The sequence below is a fragment of the Spinacia oleracea genome, chromosome 6 (assembly GCF_020520425.1).
Source record: "Spinacia oleracea cultivar Varoflay chromosome 6, BTI_SOV_V1, whole genome shotgun sequence".
Taxonomy (NCBI): Eukaryota; Viridiplantae; Streptophyta; class Magnoliopsida; order Caryophyllales; family Amaranthaceae; genus Spinacia; species Spinacia oleracea.
Window position 1 is genome coordinate 62,040,073 of NC_079492.1, and position 22,600 is coordinate 62,062,672.

The 22,600-nt window shown below is 32.5% G+C and overlaps 1 protein-coding gene across 11 annotated transcripts in view; it reads left to right on the top strand.

The window, feature by feature from the left end:
* The first annotated feature begins 1,587 nt into the window (after positions 1-1,587).
* Positions 1,588-22,600, top strand: part of LOC110806261 (G-type lectin S-receptor-like serine/threonine-protein kinase At1g11330) — a 47,142-nt gene continuing 26,129 nt past the window's right edge. For 4 of the 11 annotated variants that reach the window (XR_008924684.1, XM_056833801.1, XM_056833806.1 and 1 more), the window contains exons 1-3: positions 1,588-2,546; positions 5,095-8,537; positions 14,101-14,204. The gene's annotated coding sequence lies outside the window, so the exon portion shown is untranslated. Of the gene's footprint in view, positions 2,547-3,875; positions 8,538-14,100; positions 14,205-22,600 lie in introns of those variants that run through there. The other 7 variants (XM_056833808.1, XM_056833809.1, XM_056833810.1 and 4 more) reach the window with 4 other exon arrangements.

Here is a 22,600-nt window from a genome sequence, read left to right on the forward strand (position 1 = left end):
AAGACTTTATAATAAATTGCGGAATCTACACCTAAATCGGAGTTATCACCGCCACACTTAACCACATTGTCAAGTGCTAAGGCTTACAAAACTCAAACTATTACAACTCAATTACTAGGTGATCTATTTACAGCCGTACCACTGTCACAAAAGACTAAACGGTAACAGTTGAGCTCCTTTAACTTCTAAAGACAGTCCTTCACGATCAATATGCTCCAATCATCTTGACTGCTCACCATAGAGGACAAATTCCGAAAGGATCGTCGCAGGGCCACCATAAGAAAAAGACATGGCCGCAAACACAAATAGCAAATAAACACACACGTCAGCAAAAAGCTGAGTAATCACCTGAAATAAAAACATAACAATATAGAATAATAAATGCGCATTTAAACAATGTAGTACGAAACTACATTTCAAGTATAATCTCAAAAGAATACTTAGCTCCATAGTCTATAGATACTCTAGATCTTCCTTTCAACTGAACCTCAATATATTGATATAATCTTTTTCCTCTACTAAACTTACTTAAACCAATAGGTGCCATGTTTGCTCTTTGTTTTATACCTAGCCTTGGACATGGGTAATTTGAATAAATAATCCAACAAGTATAAAACTTGAAACTCTCAATAGCTACTAGGAAGGTTCTCTGAGTCAAGGCCTCGTTTGGACCAAAGAGCATGGATTAATGACCATGAGTTGTTGCGTGGGAAATTAAACATTAATTTCTATGTTCTGAGGTACAGAAGGAAAGTCTTCCACATATCCGTGAACTGCTTGGATAAGAAAATCCGAACAAAGCATCACTAGCAACCTAAACAGTTGAAGTAAAAGTACTTATTGCCTAAGAAGCAATAAAACAGAGTTGTTTACGTTAAAGAGTTCTTCACTGAACTTGGGTAGATCACATGTCTGTTGGCTTGATGGTTCTTCATTGAAAAATGCGTAGAACCACTCTTGAAGAAAGAAAGACTAGATCACAAAATAAACATACTCAAAAGATCTTATCATCCTATCTCGAAAGACATTCGATGAAAGGGATATTAAAGATTGGCAAAGCATGATAAACTAAACCTATGCAACAAAGTGAGAAACAACTGTAATAGACCTAATTTCCAGCAGCTTTCAAATTAGTGTTGAGTATATTTATTAGCTTAAATTCGTTCTTAAATCACTAATTCATAATTAGTTCGAAATTAGGATTTAGGGTTTTGCTATTCAAAAATAATTTGCTTAATTTCAAGAAGTAATTATAGAATTATGATTTCCATTTTGAATCGAATTAACAACTTATTTGAGTTATTTATCTTCTTTTAAAGTTAATTCGAGATTTAGGTTCTGGAGTTTTGTTAACTTAGCAAGTGAATTTAAATTTTTGATATTATCCTTCAGTTAGTCTTCGAAGTTAGTTTTTGAGATATATTTTCGAATAAATTTTCGGAAATTATTTTGCCTACATATTTTAGATCTTGTTATTCTAAATAATTTGTTACTCTCAAAGATTAACTATGAACTTAAGATTTCTCTTTTTGATCTCATTAGTGATTATATATTATTTGTAATACTATCTTCCCTAAATAATTTTTATTCTTTTTAACTATTTAATTAAGATTTTAATTGAATACTAATATTCTAGCTTATTTACATTTTAGCTCAAAGTGTAATTTTATTATAGTATGGTTGTTACTAATTAAGCCCAATATGTCCTATCCTATGGCAATGTGTCAAATCAAAGGGTTGCCAACCAACTCATTCTTCCTTTCCCTTGCCAAGTGTTACTTGAGGGAGGTGAATTATCAAGTAAATTTTTGAAATCAAATTCCAGGAATATTAGGAGACCCTTTGTCCTCTTTCATTACTCTCTTGGTCCCCCTCTTACCCGATTCTCTCTCCTCTACCCGATCTCCCTCTTCGTCTCTACCAGCCACCCACAATACCGCCGCACCGCCGCACCGCCGCACCGCACCACCGTTTCCCTGTCTTCCCTTCTCGCCGGTCGCAGCTGGCGCGGCTTTTGTTACGCAGTGTCGGACTGCACTGTTATCTCTCTGATCTTTGGTTGGCCTCGTTGTACCGTCGCCGCCAAGAGTGGTTACGGTTCCACCACCATCTACACTTCCTCTCTAATTGATAATTTCTCTTACCCTTTATCAATTAATTGTGTGAACTGAATTCAAACCCCCAATTTTAACAAACCCTAACTTTTTGATTTTCTCTCTTTTGTTGGTTGTGCTGCCCTTTCTGGTCGCCGGTGCGACGGTTCCCCGTCGTCGCGTTTTGTCGTTGGTTACCGGTGTACTCGTTGCTCTGCTCGCTTCCCCTGCTCTCCCTTGCCTTCGTCTCATCCTCCCTTGTCAGAGCTGCTACTGCTGCGGTGGTTGTTGTTGTTATTGTTGGCTGCTGCTTCTTGTTGTTGTTGATGTTGCTACTCAACTTCCTCTTGTGGTGAATTATTGGAGGATGATTAAGGAGATAAAATTGTGGAGTTAAGCGGAGATTGATGATCGAATATATAACTATGGGAATTTATGTGTTAGAGATTACAGGTACACATCGTCCAACCAACTTCAATATTTGGAAAAATATCTTGTGTTTAAGTATTATGTATATATATAATGTATAAGTTGAATGTTGTTTTGCAAATTGAATGTTATTTTGTGAATTAAATTGTGTTTTGCAAAACCAAATTGTATTTGCATATTGATTTGTTCTTTCCGAATTGAAGTGGTTTGTAATACTTTAAGAATAATGATTCTTTTAAACGAATGTTTGTGTCAATGAGAACCCAAGTGAGAGATGGTTTGAGTTGAGGCATTGATCGGCTAGAGAATTGAGTTCATTAAGTATCTTGAGGTTGAACTTGGGAATCGTGAGATATGTGAAACAGTCAAAAGGTTAAGAGAGTGTTAATTGAGAGTTAGTGATCAGGTAGAAGTCCTTGCATAATGGAAGTAGTCCTACTTGAGTTTCTAAGGAGATTGAAGTCTTAGTGCTAAACCACATAAGAGATCCTAAAGTAAGATTTAGTGGAACGAAAGACATCACTTTTAATTTTAAATTCTTGTTTACAATGAAGTTTTATGTTTTCTCTCAACTGGGCCATACTTGTTTTTAATTTCTTAAAGTACATATGTTTATCTTAATCAAGGGTTAATAATAAAAGGATTCTTTTAATGTAGTAAATGAGAAATCTCTAAACTATTTTAAGTATAACAAAAGTTGAGTCTTTAATGATTCTTTAATGATTCTTGAATGAGTCGTTTCAAGGGTTTGTAATAATTCCTTACAAGCCATATTTATTTTGGAATTTCCTAAAAGTCACATGTTTTTCCTAAAACTATGAATTATGGAACTTGAACTAGCTTTGAACGATATTAAAGTGTTTAATGAACTCAAGAGTTGAAACAATAAACTAAAGACGTTTTCGGTTTTGTTTTAAGTTCTTTAAATACATATAGTTTGCAAATAAGTAAATCTTTGACAAGTTTTGTAAAAGAAACTATTGTAAAGAATAGCGATATACTTTAAAATAAATAATCAAGTTTTCATATTTTGGAAACCTATTAGTTTAAGATATAACTAGTGGGCATTTGTATGAATAATAAAGTTTAGTTTAAGTAATTGAGTTTTATATAAACATTTTTAAAACACATTTCAGGCACACTAAGCTATTAAATAATGAATTCGAATTCGAGGAGAGTATAGTCTATTGATAACCTTGGGATTTAAATGAGTGACCCACTAGCAGCCAATTATTAATCAATGGTTTAAAGGGTATAGCCAATGATAAGGAGTGATTCTAAGTTAAAAGGGAGTAGTTGAGAAGAGTGTCCAAATTTTAATTATATTATTACAGTTTGATCAAGTATAAGGAAAGCGTCAGCAAGTCTTGAGATTGATATTTAATTGGGTTAAGGATTTATTCTGAAAGAGAAAGTGAGTTGAAATATAGTGAGAATGAAGCTACTACATGAGTAAGGGAATGCGAATGGTATTTTGAGAACGAAATTGCATCTATTGATAATAAAATGCTTAAGTAGGGGAAAGTAGCCGAGTATGTGTGCCGTAGTGCTCATATGCTTCGGTGATGAAAAACATTTAAAGCGAGTGCTACAATAGTAGACTCGTAGTCTGGCGGGATAGACCCGTTAAAGCGGCTTGGCCGTAAAGCGAGTGCTACAAAAGTAGACTCGTAGAGGCGGGATAGACCCGTAGTTCGGCGGGATAGACCCGTTAAAGAGGCTTGGCCGTAAAGCGAGTGCTACAAAAGTAGACTCGTAGAGGCGGGATAGACCCTTAATTAGGGACATGTCCTAGTTAAGTCTTGCAAGCGTATACTTATCAGGAGGGTGACGACCCCCACCAAATAGAGATAACTGGTTGAATAACCCCTCTCTATTCGTGTTCACTTTCCCCAACAGTAAGCTAATATTGTTGGGATTATGTAAAGCTATTATGCTGAGTTTGAGTCATGTGTTTTCGCAACGAGTTATAAATTCCTTATGAATGTCTATTTCTGCATTTGAGTTGTTATGAGAACTTTATGAATAGAATTATATGTTGTTGGAAATGTTGTACCAATGAGTTTTCCCCATTCAGTCAGGAATATGTGTATATATTGAGTTCCACCTTGCGTCATAAATGATGGTTTGGGAAAAATTTACTTCTGGAGAAGTACTTGAGCTATCTCTAGGATTAGTTGTCAAATAAGCTATGGAATGTAAACGGTTAAGAGTATGGGAGTAATGATGAATCTTAGTTGTGAGCCTAATAATGCTGATATGAATGTGAATTTAGAAACTTTATGAGGTGATAGTAAGGTATGAATTATTGCGAGCATTACTATTGTATCGCTTTCCAAATTTCTGTTGAATGATAAAGATTTCGTAAAATCGATTTCAATGAAGCAATAACGTTTTATTAAGTATACTTTCCAAATGGGTTTTATAGGCAAAGTCGCTTTTCAAAGCAAAAAAAATATATAAAACTAAAACAAAAGTTATTTTAAGCCACCTATTAAATGCATTTTAGGTTGGATGTGTGTATTCAGATTTCTGCTGATTTTGTTCTTTGAACCTGTCCTGGTGGGGGCAGAGTTAAAATGTTTTGCAGGTAGCAAGACTTAGGTCTCAGTTTAGATTCAAGGTTCGTAGAGTTCTCAAATGGCCTTATGTGTACAAGGTTGGATTGTGGATTCGTTAAATGTAATTTAGTTCATAGAGTTTGTTAAAGGGCTATATAATTTCTCCTTAAAGCTTTTTAGTTTATAATTTGTGGGTTATATACCTGTATTGGAGTCGTAGTTAAGTTAAGTTTCTTTGGTTTAAAGTTAAATGTGCTTAGAAGTAGCTCATTCAGTGTGGGCTGTTATAGTGACACCCTGGTGATGTTTTGGGATATGTTATATATTTGGAATGATGTCATTAAAGTAGGTGAAAGAGAATCTGACGTAATTTCCTAAATATTATTTTAGGTTGTCCATATTTAGGGGAAGTGCTGCCAAAATTTTTAATAATTAATTAAGTTTATGGGTCTTGATTAGTGTCTTTGAGATAGGCTAAACCGTGTTTAAATCCTTGCAGTTGTTTGAAGGATTAAAGTTTGTTTAGCAGGGTTTAAAGATCTAATTATATTAAGTTTGTTTGAATTGAGACTAAGTGTGTTTAGAAAGCAGCTCGTTAAGTGCGGGTTGTTACAGGTGGTATCAGAGCCGAGGTTGATTTTGGGTTTGCTATGATCCTCATATCGTGGCATATGATTTGGGAATTATATATTGGGTCGATTAAGTGTTAAAGGAATGTATGATTTACGTTTTTAATGAATCGCTGGTAGTTGTGATGTCAAGTATAGAGAGTTTGACATTTGTAAGGAAATGATATATTGGAATTGTAAAGCTTTGAGGTTTGAGTAATGAAATGGAGGAATAAGAATGCATAACTCGAATCTATTGTCTGTTTGAATTATGGGAAGTCATGCTCTGAAAATTCAAAACCTAGGGATTTTGATTTCTGGATCTCGAAGTATTATATTGAAAATATGAAATGGAACTTGAGTAGTACTCGGAAACGAGAGTTAGAATGATGAGTTTGGCCCGTGAAATGGTCATTGTAGATTTAAGGTTGACAGAGAGTTATCATTTGAAAATTATGTATACTATGAAGTTTTCGCGTATTGATTTGGTATTGTGATAGGAACTATTGATAATTAAAATCGAAATTATAGTACGAGTTGAAGGATTAGTTAAATGTTTGGTTTTTTGAGCTGAGGAATAGAATATTTAGTTTGTTTACTTGTTTATTTGTTTATTGTTTACTTGCCATGTGTTTGTACGTCTTTTGGTTGTTTGTTTCAATTATTCAGATGTAAAAGTAAGTATAAATTGATCGAATTTAAGAAATTTAAGTCATGGAGATACAAGGTGGGTATTGGAATTAGAGAAATAGTATTAGTTGTAATGGATAGAGGTGTTGATCCATGTGTGCGAGTCTAATATATACTTGTCATTGTCTTAATAGTGACTCTATGATTCCTTTTGAATTTCTTTGAAATAATCTTTTATAAAGAGTATTTAAATTGTTTTAACCGAGCATTTTCCGAATTTTTGTTTGCACTTTGTTGTTGAAATTCTTCCTATATAATTCCCCTTCTATTCAGGCTTTCCTAGTAGTTGCGATTCTTCCACATTTAAACCCCTAGCATCTATATATGGCTAGTAGAATTTGGCATCATAGTATTATTTCCTTTAGTCACTTCTTCCCACTCAATTTTTTTTCCAAGCATCGATGATTCTATTCCGTTGAGATAATGAATGTGTAAGGATGTCTCGATCAAGTTTTTGTATAAGTTTATCTAGAACTATTCCTCTATGTCTAACCGGAATTGTTAAGTCCCCTTATACGGCATTGTCTTTATAATTTCGAGACCTAGTTATATTCGATCTTAAAATAATTCTTATTTAGAGACTGATATTCTCCCTACTACTAAAACTTATAATTTACGAAAGTGGTTTGAAAACAATATAAACTCTTCCCATTATCTAAAAGTTTTATGTTTTCCAATTAGTTCCGAGGACGAAACTTATTTTAAGGGTGGTATCGTGTAATAGCCCTAATTTCCAGCAGCTTTCAAATTAGTGTTGAGTATATTTATTAGCTTAAATTCGTTCTTAAATCACTAATTCATAATTAATTCGAAATTAGGATTTAGGGTTTTGCTATTCAAAAATAATTTGCTTAATTTCAAGAAGTAATTATAGAATTATGATTTCCATTTTGAATCGAATTAACAACTTATTTGAGTTATTTATCTTCTTTTAAAGTTAATTCGAGATTTAGGTTCTGGAGTTTTGTTAACTTAGCAAGTGAATTTAAATTTTTGATATTATCCTTCAGTTAGTCTTCGAAGTTAGTTTTTGAGATATATTTTCGAATAAATTTTCGGAAATTATTTTGCCTACATATTTTAGATCTTGTTATTCTAAATAATTTGTTACTCTCAAAGATTAACTATGAACTTAAGATTTCTATTTTTGATCTCATTAGTGATTATATATTATTTGTAATACTATCTTCCCTAAATAATTTTTATTCTTTTTAACTATTTAATTAAGATTTTAATTGAATACTAATATTCTAGCTTATTTACATTTTAGCTCAAAGTGTAATTTTATTATAGTATGGTTGTTACTAATTAAGCCCAATATGTCCTATCCTATGGCAATGTGTCAAATCAAAGGGTTGCCAACCAACTCATTCTTCCTTTCCCTTGCCAAGTGTTACTTGAGGGAGGTGAATTATCAAGTAAATTTTTGAAATCAAATTCCAGGAATATTAGGAGACCCTTTGTCCTCTTTCATTACTCTCTTGGTCTCCCTCTTACCCGATTCTCTCTCCTCTACCCGATCTCCCTCTTCGTCTCTACCAGCCACCCACAATACTGCTGCACCGCCGCACCGCACCACCGTTTCCCCGTCTTCCCTTCTCGCCGGTCGCAGCTGGCGCGGCTTTTGTTACGCAGTACCGGACTGCACTGTTATCTCTCTGATCTTTGGTTGGCCTCGTTGTACCGTCGCCGCCAAGAGTGGCCACGGTTCCACCACCATCTACACTTCCTCTCTAATTGGTAATTTCTCTTACCCTTTATCAATTAATTGTTTGAGCTGAATTAAAACCCCCAATTTTAACAAACCCTAACTTTTTTATTTTCTCTCTTTTGTTGGTTGTGCTGCCCTTTCTGGTCGCCGGTGAGACGGTTCCCCGTCGTCGCGTTTTGTCGTTGGTTACCGTTGTCCTCGTTGCTCTGCTCGCTTCCCCTGCTCTCCCTTGCCTTCGTCTCATCCTCCCTTGTCGGAGCTGCTACTGCTGCGGTGGTTGTTGTTGTTATTGTTGGCTGCTGCTTCTTGTTGTTGTTGATGTTGCTACTCAACTTCCTCTTGTGGTGAATTATTGGAGGATGATTAAGGGGATTAAATTGTGGAGTTAAGCGGAGATTGATGATCGAATATATAACTATGGGAATTTATGTGTTAGAGATTACAGGTACACATCGTCCAACCAACTTCAATATTTGGAAATATATCTTGTGTTTAAGTATTATGTATATATATAATGTATAAATTGAATGTTGTTTTGCAAATTGAATGTTATTTTGTGAATTAAATTGTGTTTTTCAAAACCAAATTGTATTTGCATATTGATTTGTTCTTTCCGAATTGAAGTGGTTTGTAATGCTTTAAGAATAATGATTCTTTTAAACGAATGTTTGTGTCAATGAGAACCCAAGTGAGAGATGGTTTGAGTTGAGGCATTGATCGGCTAGAGAATTGAGTTCATTAAGTATCTTGAGGTTGAACTTGGGAATCGTGAGATATGTGAAACAGTCAAAAGGTTAAGAGAGTGTTAATTGAGAGTTAGTGATCAGGTAGAAGTCCTTGCATAATGGAAGTAGTCCTACTTGAGTTTCTAAGGAGATTGAAGTCTTAGTGCTAAACCACATAAGAGATCCTAAAGTAAGATTTAGTGGAACGAAAGACATCACTTTTAATTTTAAATTCTTGTTTGCAATGAAGTTTTATGTTTTCTCTCAACTGGGCCATACTTGTTTTTAATTTCTTAAAGTACATATGTTTATCTTAATCAAGGGTTAATAATAAAAGGATTCTTTTAATGTAGTAAATGAGAAATCTCTAAACTATTTTAAGTATAACAAAAGTTGAGTCTTTAATGATTCTTTAATGATTCTTGAATGAGTCGTTTCAAGGGTTTGTAATCATTCCTTACAAGCCATATTTATTTTGGAATTTCCTAAAAGTCACATGTTTTTCCTAAAACTATGAATTATGGAACTTGAACTAGCTTTGAACGATATTAAAGTGTTTAATGAACTCAAGAGTTGAAACAATAAACTAAAGACGTTTTCGGTTTTGTTTTAAGTTCTTTAAATACATATAGTTTGCAAATAAGTAAATCTTTGACAAGTTTTGTAAAAGAAACTATTGTAAAGAATAGCGATATACTTTAAAATAAATAATCAAGTTTTCATATTTTGGAAACCTATTAGTTTAAGATATAACTAGTGGGCATTTGTATGAATAATAAAGTTTAGTTTAAGTAATTGAGTTTTATATAAACATTTTTAAAACACATTTCAGGCACACTAAGCTATTAAATAATGAATTCGAATTCGAGGAGAGTATAGTCTATTGATAACCTTGGGATTTAAATGAGTGACCCACTAGCAGCCAATTATTAATCAATGGTTTAAAGGGTATAGCCAATGATAAGGAGTGATTCTAAGTTAAAAGGGAGTAGTTGAGAAGAGTGTCCAAATTTTAATTATATTATTACAGTTTGATCAAGTATAAGGAAAGTGTCAGCAAGTCTTGAGATTGATATTTAATTGGGTTAAGGATTTATTCTGAAAGAGAAAGTGAGTTGAAATATAGTGAGAATGAAGCTACTACATGAGTAAGGGAATGCGAATGGTATTTTGAGAACGAAATTGCATCTATTGATAATAAAATGCTTAAGTAGGGGAAAGTAGCCGAGTATGTGTGCCGTAGTGCTCATATGCTTCGGTGATGAAAAACATTTAAAGCGAGTGCTACAATAGTAGACTCGTAGTCTGGCGGGATAGACCCGTTAAAGCGGCTTGGCCGTAAAGCGAGTGCTACAAAAGTAGACTCGTAGAGGCGGGATAGACCCGTAGTTCGGCGGGATAGACCCGTTAAAGAGGCTTGGCCGTAAAGCGAGTGCTACAAAAGTAGACTCGTAGAGGCGGGATAGACCCTTAATTAGGGACATGTCCTAGTTAAGTCTTGCAAGCGTATACTTATCAGGAGGGTGACGACCCCCACCAAATAGAGATAACTGGTTGAATAACCCCTCTCTATTCGTGTTCGCTTTCCCCAACAGTAAGCTAATATTGTTGGGATTATGTAAAGCTATTATGCTGAGTTTGAGTCATGTGTTTTCGCAACGAGTTATAAATTCCTTATGAATGTCTATTTCTGCATTTGAGTTGTTATGAGAACTTTATGAATAGAATTATATGTTGTTGGAAATGTTGTACCAATGAGTTTTCCCCATTCAGTCAGGAATATGTGTATATATTGAGTTCCACCTTGCGTCATAAATGATGGTTTGGGAAAAATTTACTTCTGGAGAAGTACTTGAGCTATCTCTAGGATTAATTGTCAAATAAGCTATGGAATGTAAACGGTTAAGAGTATGGGAGTAATGATGAATCTTAGTTGTGAGCCTAATAATGCTGATATGAATGTGAATTTAGAAACTTTATGAGGTGATAGTAAGGTATGAATTATTGCGAGCATTACTATTGTATCGCTTTCCAAATTTCTGTTGAATGATAAAGATTTCGTAAAATCGATTTCAATGAAGCAATAACGTTTTATTAAGTATACTTTCCAAATGGGTTTTATAGGCAAAGTCGCTTTTCAAAGCAAAAAAATATATATATAACTAAAACAAAAGTTATTTTAAGCCACCTATTAAATGCATTTCAGGTTGGATGTGTGTATTCAGATTTCCGCTGATTTTGTTCTTTGAACCTGTCCTGGTAGGGGCAGAGTTAAAATGTTTTGCAGGTAGCAAAAGTTAGGTCTCAGTTTAGATTCAAGGTTCGTAGAGTTCTCAAATGGCCTTATGTGTCCAAGGTTGGATTGTGGATTCGTCAAATGTAATTTAGTTCATAGAGTTTGTTAAAGGGCTGTATTATTTCTCCTTAAAGCTTTTTAGTTTATAATTTGTGGGTTATATACCTGTATTGGAGTCGTAGTTAAGTTAAGTTTCTTTGGTTTAAAGTTAAATGTGCTTAGAAGTAGCTCATTAAGTGTGGGCTGTTATAGTGACACCCTGGTGATGTTTTGGGATATGTTATATATTTGGAATGATGTCATTAAAGTAGGTGAAAGAGAATCTGACGTAATTTCATAAATATTATTTTAGGTTGTCCATATTTAGGGGAAGTGCTGCCGAAATTTTTAATAATTAATTAAGTTTATGGGTCTTGATTAGTGTCTTTGAGATAGGCTAAACCGTGTTTAAATCCTTGAAGTTGTTTGAAGGATTAAAGTTTGTTTAGCAAGGTTTAAAGATCTAATTATATTAAGTTTGTTTAAATTGAGACTAAGTGTGTTTAGAAAGCAGCTCGTTAAGTGCGGGTTGTTACAGGTGGTATCAGAGCCGAGGTTGATTTTGGGTTTGCTATGATCCTCATATCGTGGCATATGATTTGGGAATTATATATTGGGTCGATTAAGTGTTAAAGGAATGTATGATTTGCGTTTTTAATGAATCGCTGGTAGTTGTGATGTCAAGTATAGAGAGTTTGACATTTGTAAGGAAATGATATATTGGAATCGTAAAGCTTTGAGGTTTGAGTAATGAAATGGAGGAATAAGAATGCATAACTCGAATCTATTGTCTGTTTGAATTATGGGAAGTCATGCTCTGAAAATTCAAAACCTAGGGATTTTGATTTCTGGATCTCGAAGTATTATATTGAAAATATGAAATGGAACTTGAGTAGTACTCGGAAACGAGAGTTAGAATGATGAGTTTGGTCCATGAAATGGTCATTGTAGATTTAAGGTTGACAGAGAGTTATCATTTGAAAATTATGTATACTATGAAGTTTTCGCGTATTGATTTGGTATTGTGATAGGAACTATTGATAATTAAAATCGAAATTATAGACTGTCAGGACCAGTCCTGTGACTAAGTAATGTCTATCAAGTGAACTTGAATGTCAAAAGTTGAAAAAGGTCCCTGGTAGGAGTTTTCTATAAAGGTGGGCGCATAGAAAACGCTAGACGACTAGAATGCAAGATGACTAGTAGTTATGTTTCTTGAACTATGTGGACATGGCAATGTCGCAATCATTTGCATAGATACTTACTTTGAGAAGACTAGTATCGGATAGACCTATGAAACTTTACTGTAAGAGATGAAAATTTGTCATAAGTAAATTTCATTACATTATTAGACACTAATCCTCAATACCTGAGTGATTTGAGATTACTTGTTTGAGAACTGGTTACTTTGACGGTGTCAACTGTCGCACCGTAAAAGGATGCTATAACGGCAACGCTCAGGTAATCACCTATCAAACGAAGTCTAATCTCAAGATCACAAGATTAGGATTGTCCTCCCATAAATCGGGATGAGATGCTGAAAGTTGTACAAGGCCACTCGGAGAGCTAGAAACTGTAAAATGCATGGTCGTGCTCAGATGAATCATAGGCTATGATTATCAGTTTATTTGATAAGTTGAACTCTGAAACCGAGAAATACCTCTGGACATGATAAGGATGACTACTCTTACCTTATGTTCATGAGCAAGCATCAAGCGACAATGGAATTAGGCAATGCACACTTGTCCCTAAGGACAAGTGGGAGAATGAAGGAAATAATTCCCTTGGTCCAAGTATGCATTAAATGCTAAGTCTAATAAATGTAGTTCAGTATTAATTATGCAAGTTAATAATTCAGTGAGATCAAGTGAGCTGAATGCCTAGCTAGAGGCCGCTTCAGTTCGAGTGGAATTAATAATATTAATCCACAGCTTACTCTTGATTGAACCCGTAGGGTCACACAAATAGTACGTGAACGGATCAAGTATTTAAGCGAATTAAATACTCCATTTATGAATATTCGGAATCGACGGATCTCGGTTCCAATGGGAGCTGAAATCGTCAAAAGGCAAAATATGAATACTCCGGAAACGATGATATTGCCGGAAACGGAAATATGGATCGTAACGGAAATATAAATATTTTCCAAGTCGTAGATGTTGCCGGAAACGGAAACATGGTACGTATCGAAAAATATTATTGGAAATGGAAATATTGTTGGAATCAGAAATATTATTGGAATCGGAAATATAGTCGGAATCGGAAATATTAAATATTTGTTCGAATCGGAAATAAATTCCGGAATCGGAATTCTTAAATATTGTTTGAATCGGAAATGAATTCCGGAATCGGAAAACGAATCGGAAGCGCGACGTACGAAATAATCATCGGACGAGCTTGCTAGACGCAAGCCCCTGCACGAAGCCAGGCCCGCGCCTAGCGAAGCCCGCGCAACGAGCAAGCAAGGGAAGCAGGCCCAGCCGAGCACGAAGCAAGGCAGGCCCAGCCGAGAAAAGCAAGCAAGGCCAGGAGCAGCGCCCAAAGCTGGGCCGCGTGCTGCCAGCGCTGCTTGGGCCGAGCCACGCACAGCGCCCCTCGTGGGCTGTGTGTGTGTGTGCTTGTGCAATGCTATGAATCCTTGGTCGTTTAGGATTGCTCGATTAATTGTTTTCCTAATTCCACAAGAATTAAATGTTTGATTAAACACTAAATTCTAATGGATTAATTTAACTAGAATTCTAATCAAATTAGTAAATTGAATCCTAGTGGAAATCTAAGTCCAATATTTCTTCTCTATAAATAGGTGATTCATAATCACAATTTATACATCACAATCAATAAGTATTCATATAGTTTAAGTTTAAACTAACTTAATAATTTGCGAAAAAATAATAAAGCTTTCGAATAACATAAAACCTTAGCTAATATTCTAGTTAATTGAATCTAAGGCGGATCCGAACGTGCTGTGGACTATCTATGGAGGGACGACATTTGGAGTCCTAAACTTGTTCTTGCTCGGTTCGGGAGCAGCTAGGGAAGGCACGCGTCACATGTATGTATCCTAAATTATGCTAATTGACTATGTGGCAATTAATTTGGATTCCTGGCTTTATGGTTTTTTTGCATGAAATATATGTTTTATATTTGTCATAACCTAACAATTGTCGTCCTACTATCTTCTTTAGGCTTTGATTTTCGTGTCGGATTCAGGGTTGTTCTTCACTAGTACGGGGCCTGATAATCACAGTTAATCGGTCCGTCAAATCCACTTTGCCGGTTAAAAGCATATATTTCAACCCTTCAACGCGTCCTTCACCTTTCCGATCTTCGAATGAGTCCCTTTGCCGCTAAATACTAACTGAGAAATAGAGAAAGAGAGGGAAGGAAAAAGACAGAGAAGACGAAGAGAGCGATGGATGGACAAAATGACAGAGGAGGGAGATGACTCAGTTGAGCATATTTCCAAAACCAAAACAAACATATCAAAACCACTTTTTGTGGCTTCGTACTTTCCGTTGTAGTTTTGTAAATTGTAGTGAAAAGTTGTTTTCTACAACGGTTTCGCCGAACACGGTTTTACTTATTTTTAGTTTAAAAAAACACAAAAAAAATAGAAAACCACAACATTGCCGAACAAATCCTAAATGAATAAAACTTAAGTTTTAAATATTAAAAATTGAATCTTAAATGAGTAAATCGAGCAAGTTCAAATAAATTATCCTTAAATTACTTTTAAAGAAAAATTTTATACATTTATTTGATTTAATTCAAGAGTTTTCCATATAAATATAAAAAACTGTACATAAATTTGTAACAAGTAACAAAAATTTTATTTCAATTATAAGATGTTGAATAATACTTCCTCCATTCTTTTTTAAATGACACAATTATTTAGGCACGTTTGCCAATGCACGATTTCAAACATTAATATCTCTAATTGTGTATTGGAAAAAATTATAAAAAAATAATATTTAAATAATATTTACTGATACGAATCTAATAAGACCCCACACGGCTATGTTTTTTCTTATGTATAAACCACAAAAGGAAGTTAAAGGTGTTTGTGTGGATAGTGTCTAAAACCTCATTGTGTCATGTAAATAAGAACAGATGAAGTATTAAACTAGTTTTAGAATTATAACATCAAAAAATGATAATGGTAAAGTGTGGTAATGACTAATAGCATAATTGGCTAGATGCAAACTGTAATTTTGTGTTATGATAATAACCAATGGCGTATTTGGCTAGATGCAAACTGTATTTTTGTATTTTGGTAATAACCAATGGCGTAGTTGGCTAGTTTTCGATAAAGTTTGCATATAGCCAACTAAGCCATTGGTCATTAGCACATATTGAAAATGAATAAAAACTTGATAATAAATAAACGGTGAGCTAAATGAATAAAAATGTATAAAACTTGAAAATGAATAACGGTGAACTTCAATGAATAAAACTTGAGTTTTAAATATTTAAAATTTAATTTTAAATGAGTAAATCGAGCTAGTAAAAATAAATGATCCTTAAATTAGTTTTAAAGTAAAACTTTATACATTAATATAATTTAATTCAAGATTTTTCAATATAAATATTAAAAACTATTCATAAATTTTTAACAAGTAACAAAATTTTTATTTCAATTATAAGATATTGAATAATATTAAACTAGTTTTAAAATTATAACATCAAAAAATGATTATTGGAAAGTGTGGTACTGACCAATAGTGTTGTTGGCTAGATGCAAACTGTATTTTTGTGTTATGTTAATAACCAATGGCGTAGTTGCCTAGATGCAAACTGTATTTTTGTGTTTTGGTAATAACCAATGGCGTAGTTGGCTAGTTTTCGGTAAAGTTTGCATATAGTCAACTAAGCCATAGGTCACTACCACATATTGAACATGAATAAAAACTTGAAAAAATAAAAAATAAAAATAAAAAAATGTATAAAACTTGAAAATGAATAAACGGTGAGCTTCAATGAAAAACACTTGAGTTTTAAATATTTAAGGTTGAATCTTAAATGAGTAAATCGAGCTAGTAAAAATAAATGATCCTTAAATTAGTTTTAAAGTAAATTTTTATACATTAATTTAATTTAATTCAAGATTTTTCAATATAAATATTAAAAACTATTCATAAATTTTTAATAAGTAACAAAATTTTTATTTCAATTATAAGATATTGAATAATATTAAACTAGTTTTAAAATTATAACATCAAAAAATGATTGTTGGAAAGTGTGATACTGACCAATAGCGTTGTTGGCTAGATGGAAATTGTATTTTTGTGTTCTGGTAATAACCAATGGCGTAGTTGGCTAGTTGCAAACTGTATTTTTTTGTAATAACCACAACACAAAAATAAAGTTTGAATATAACCAAATAAGCCATTGGTTATTACCACATATTGAAAATGAATAAAAACTTGAAAATAAATAAATGTTGAGCTATATGATGAATGTTTAAAACTTGGAAATGAATAAACAGTGAGCTTCAATGAATTAAACTTGAGGTTTAAATATTTAAAATTGAATCTTAAATGAGTAAATCGAGCTAGTTAAAATAAATGATCCTTAAATTAATATTTAAGAAAAAATTTATACATTTATTTAATTTAATTCAAGATTTTTCGATATAAATATTGAAAACTATTCATAAATTTTTATTAATAAGTAAACATTATTTCAATCTTTTCAGAAAATAATTTTCACATTTTATGAATTCATTTTACAGTTTAGCAATAATAAAGGATACAAAGCAAAAAAAAGAAAAGAAAAGAAAAGGGACCACAAAAAATAAGTCAACCATAATATGACATGTGGATAATTATGGTGATACTCAATAGGAGTATCACCCTAGACACATCCGCGTTTTGGGCAGTTGTGCTTACATTAAGGAATAGCAAAAGTATGATATTGATATATACCACAAATTCTAGGATGATATAGATATATAACACGAATTCTAGGATGATATCGATATATACCACAAATTCTAGGATGATATTAACATATACCACAAATTCTAGGATGATATTGATATCATAGTAAAAGTATGATATTGATATATACCACATTAAGGAATAAACCATGATATTGATATATACCACAAATTCTTGGAAGTCAAACTTTCTTTTGTCATTTTATCAAGAAAAAGTATGTAACGGATATTATAATAAACACTTATTAAGATTAGTAATATTTTTCATGACAACATAACAAATACAAATATATTTTATATCATTAAAATATTTTTTAATTATAAATTATTGTTTACGAATTAATTAATAATACTCCGTAAACAAAATTAATAACATAAGTTTGTTGCACGAACTTTTCAAATAAATTTTCAATAATTATATACTAAAAAACACACAAGGAATGACACGTGTTATCTTCTGTAAGTACTAATGACGGCAAAAATCTAAAATAATATAGTACTCCTCCGTCCCATAATATAGTGCATGTTTCCATTTTGGGTGTCACAAAATGTTGTGTCTAGTTTTACAATTTTCTATTTAATCAATTAATTTTTTACCAACATACCCTTATCAACAACATAAACACCTCAATTTTCGTACTTTTACCTACAAAATGTGGTCTCGTAATTAATGTTTTTACTATGAAAAATAGTGTTCCCATAATTAATATTTGTACCATGGATATGTGGTACCATAATTTATTGTCTTTTGTCTTTTTGTTTTAAAAATAAAATAAATTGTACTTTTCTAGTAAAGTATAACAACATTAATAGTTAATCGTGTCATTTTCCAAATTCTTTAATCCCCGTGAAAAATGTCAAACGGGCATTATATTATGGGACGGATGGAGTTATATTTATGTAAAAAAATATGATTAGCATGAAAATATTCTCAAAATTTAATATATTACTGATTTTTAAATTATTAGTACATATGTTGACACAATACTAATGGCATGTATAAAAAAATTACTTCGTATGATTTACAAAATAATTATAAAGTACATAATAATTATATAGGCAATAAGAAGTATGTACTAATTTTTTGACGTAAAAATCAATAACACATACTAAGAGACACCAAAATGATAATAATTAGGGTTGATCAAACTTATCATATCCTAAATTAGGGTACCCGGGCTCTATATGGTTATCGGGTATGATATTCGTTTCGAAAATATGGATATCATGTACTGTTACGAATATCGATCTTTTAAAAAGAATGTGGTACCCGATAACGTTGCTATTTATTCTTAAACATCATATAATCGAAAATTGGCGGTAACATTGGTATAGTTAGTGACTTAGTGTTGAATATTAAAAGAATATAGTGTATAAGTCTAACTTTTAAATTTGATGTCATATTAGATACGCGACAACCCACCCAAAATTTTGGGCACTTGAGGTATCTAAATATCGTTTATGAATATCGTTTTTAATGTGATTGATCGTTTATAGATCAATATCCAATACTGATATCAGTTTCGGACCCAACCGCACCCGAACTTGCTCAACTATATTAATAATAGTAATCGAAACACATGTATAATCTAACATTTGTTTTACTATATCTCTGTACCAAGTTTTGGTTTTGGCAAAAATAACGAGGAATATAAATTTCCATACAAAATGATTTTATATCATGTCTTTAGTTTTTCCAATATATATTACCTGACAAAACTTGATTTAAATTTATTTTTCATTAAATAAAATTAGTGTTGAACTAAAAAATATACATAGTATGTATTCAGTTGATATCCCTGTGTTGCATAAAAGTCTTTGGTAACCTAGTATAATTGAAAAAGATATTCTTCCATCCCTTCTTATTCTTATTAATATCATGCACACAATTTAACAATAATTAGCGTGTGGTCCGGACAATACTTCAGTTGCTACATTGAATAGTAAAAATTTTAGATTTTTCTCGAGTTCAATGTTTGACCAAAATACATGTATCCCATAACGTGATAAACATCCATTAAATTCGTCAACTACTCAATAATTTTTCAATAAGATCATCTTATAATTTGTATGTTGTTTTCTAGTGGAATTAAGTGCTTCAAGTTAATAAACACCAAATTAGATATATATGCAGCTATATAGGGCGTTTCTATATATAGTTACTGCTTATGAGACTTATGACATCATGTTTTTTCGTGGTTGTTACGTTCTAATGCTTTAATTAATATTATTATTTTTCCAAAATATTCCATAGAAAATAAAAAAAATCCAGAAATAATTAGTTATTTTAATTAGACTTCATGTTAACCTTTATTTATAAATTAATGTGAAGCGTTAAACCACAATTAATGGTTGGTTAAGATGGTAATGAGAGTTATTCTCTACACTTGAGGTCATGTGGTTGAACATCATTGTAATGATTTGTGGTTGTTCACGACATGAAATAACATTTGATGAGTGTATGATGTGGCGTAATTGGGAGAGTACTACGTGGCACATATACGTTTTTCACAATACTTTTTAATATATTAGTATAGATTAATCTGGATGAATATATTTTTTAACTTAAAGATATAACCTACGTATATTAATAATGCTTTCACTTTTATTTATAATCAGACATTGTAAAAAGGAGAGAGATTAAAAGCGACAGAATAAGGAGTAATACACATAATCTCTATTCTATAAGAAAATTCCCAAGGTCATTAACGTAAATGACATTTTGGTGTCCCCTTGTAGAATAGACTACAGTACCCTTAGTGATAATTCAATAAAACAAGTTGTATTAAATAAATAAAAAACGAAAACCTAATTTAGTTAATCATTCAGATGTCACCAAAACACAACTATAAATGTTACAATGCCTTAATTTCTAATCAAATATTCAATCACTCAATTATATTAATTATTTATCCTAATCACGTCCAAAACTCTCCTATAATTCCCTATAAGTAGCAAAATACTCCAAATATCAACTAACAAATGATTAGGAAAGGAAAATATATGTATCCCAATAATACCTCAAATTTTCCACATCATCCTAATTACATATCTCAATCACGATAAAACTAAAACACGAAAACGTAAGGAAGGGAAGGAGAAATATAAGAGGAAAAAACAAATAAACTGCAAATCATATCAAAGAAAAATATCCCAATTTAAGGAACTTACAATTATGCAAGTCATAAAGGTCGCCATATATCAAGCTCAAACGATTAGTAATTCAAATAATTTTTCATAAACTTCAGTAATACGCATAAGAACATCCAAGTGACATATGGAAAATCTCTCGAAAGTCAATTAAAACAATCTTACTCACGATTACGCCCCAAGAAATCTCTAATTAAAATTAATTCCATATTAAGTTTCAACTCACAATATTAACGGATTGTGTAAAATATTAGATTATAAACGCACAAAATCAAGAAACAATCAACAATGAAGGTTTACCATCTACTAAAAATAAGTTTTTGTTTGTAATTAACTCAAATTGTATTTCAAATAAAAAGATAAGTGTTTATATTTTGCAGCCTAAGTGACGCAAACAGGTCATGAAAAATGTATTATCAATTGGATATAAATCTTTTGTGTGTGAGTTACCTCTTTATCCAAAACATTATTTCCTTGTTGGTTATTTGTTGCTAATCGTTTCAACTCAGAAGTGCATGCGGTTAGCCGAACAGCTTGCGACCAGTAAAATAAAAACAAGTGAACCATTATTTTTTAGTTTTATTTATTTATTTGGCATTACATTGTTAAATTATTTCGAGGTTTGATACGTACGTAGATAACGTCTACTTTTTCTTTAGTAGAATTTTTGCGATATATTTTTTTCCTACATATTGTTTGATGTCATGAGATGTACTATCATAATTTTATTCTCTATTTATCTTTCGCAAGCATCTGGTGCATATAGGATGTCAATTCTCAATCTGACCCAGTGAACTAGATCGGTTTGTCCAATCGTTTAGATTCCGAACCGTTTTAGAACCCGCGAGCTAAAATCTGAAATCCCACCTGATCTAATCATATTCAACCCGAATCTGATCCAACTCGTTAATATTGATCCGATTCAGATCTAAATCCGATAACAAACCGATCCGTGACAATCAAAATCCGTTAAATCCGAATCGAAGCGATTTGAAACCCGTTTCTGACCCAATCCGTTTCAATCTGAAACTCGTTCTAACCCGAATCACGTTCTTACCCGAGGAAAATTCGTTTAATCCGATCCGTTTGCAATCGTTGACCCGTTTAATTCCAACCGTTTTAACCCATCAACCATTTAATCCGAATTCATTTCAATCTGAACCCGTTTAACCCGAACCGTTCACTACTTGTAAGAGAACATTAATTATGTCGCACTACCAATTAAGTGTATGACTATTAGTTGTGGTTGTACTTCATATCTCCCTTTACATTTTACTCTGCTCAAATGAAATTTGTAATTAACTTATTTTGTTATGTAAATAATTGTAAAAGACTATCTGATAGTAAATTGTCAAACAACTTGTCACCTCACTCACTTTCTATCCATAAGTTATTATTACTTTGTTAAAGTAATCACACGTGGACGTTATACTTTTTAATTCATTACAAATTATACTTTAACTATTAATTTATTAGTTCATTAATAAATATTTTGCAAATACGCGTACGACGTAATAAACTTTATTAGGTATCGTTCATCGTTATCGATTACTTAGTAATAAACTAAGTTATTTACGATATACTCAATAACTTATATTACATATCTTGAATTCTTAATACTTTGAAAAGTTAGTTATTGTTTTTGTCTCCTAATTATGTCATCGATATTATAATTATATAATTTGGAACCGAATGGACCCGACCTGGATTTCAACCCGCTACCGATTAACCTGATCCGATATGAACCTGAATCCGATGTAACCCGACTAATTTCGTTTCAATTCGACCTGTTTCAGTCCCCTACCTGATTAATCCGATCTGATATGAACCCAAACCCAAACCCGTTATAGTTCGGCTAAACCCATTAACAATCCGTCCTATTCCAATATGATCCAACCCAACCCGACCCGTTTACAACCCGATCTGATATGAACCCGTGCATAAAAATTCAACCAGATTCGACCCGTTAAGTTTTAAATCCGATCTGACCCGACCCGATAGAAAAATGAATCGGTTTCAACCAAATCCCTTTCAACCCGAATCCGATGAATCCGACCCAAACTCGATCCGTTCATCCAATTTGACACCTCTAGGTGCGTATAATACCAGTTGATGAAGATGGAAAGACTTCTATCTACGTTATCGAAATAAAATAAGTTAGTATAGGGTTAATGTTGAACAAAATAAGTTGAACATAAACCAGGCTTAGAGCAACTCCAATGTTTAAAAAAATGGACCTGCTCAGAAAAAAAAATATGTGAGCAGGTAGCCCACTAATGGTACAACAATGATATAAGCAGTTGTTAAAACATATATTATTAAAAAAAAGCAGCTCAAAATAAGGTAGCTCAAATAAATAA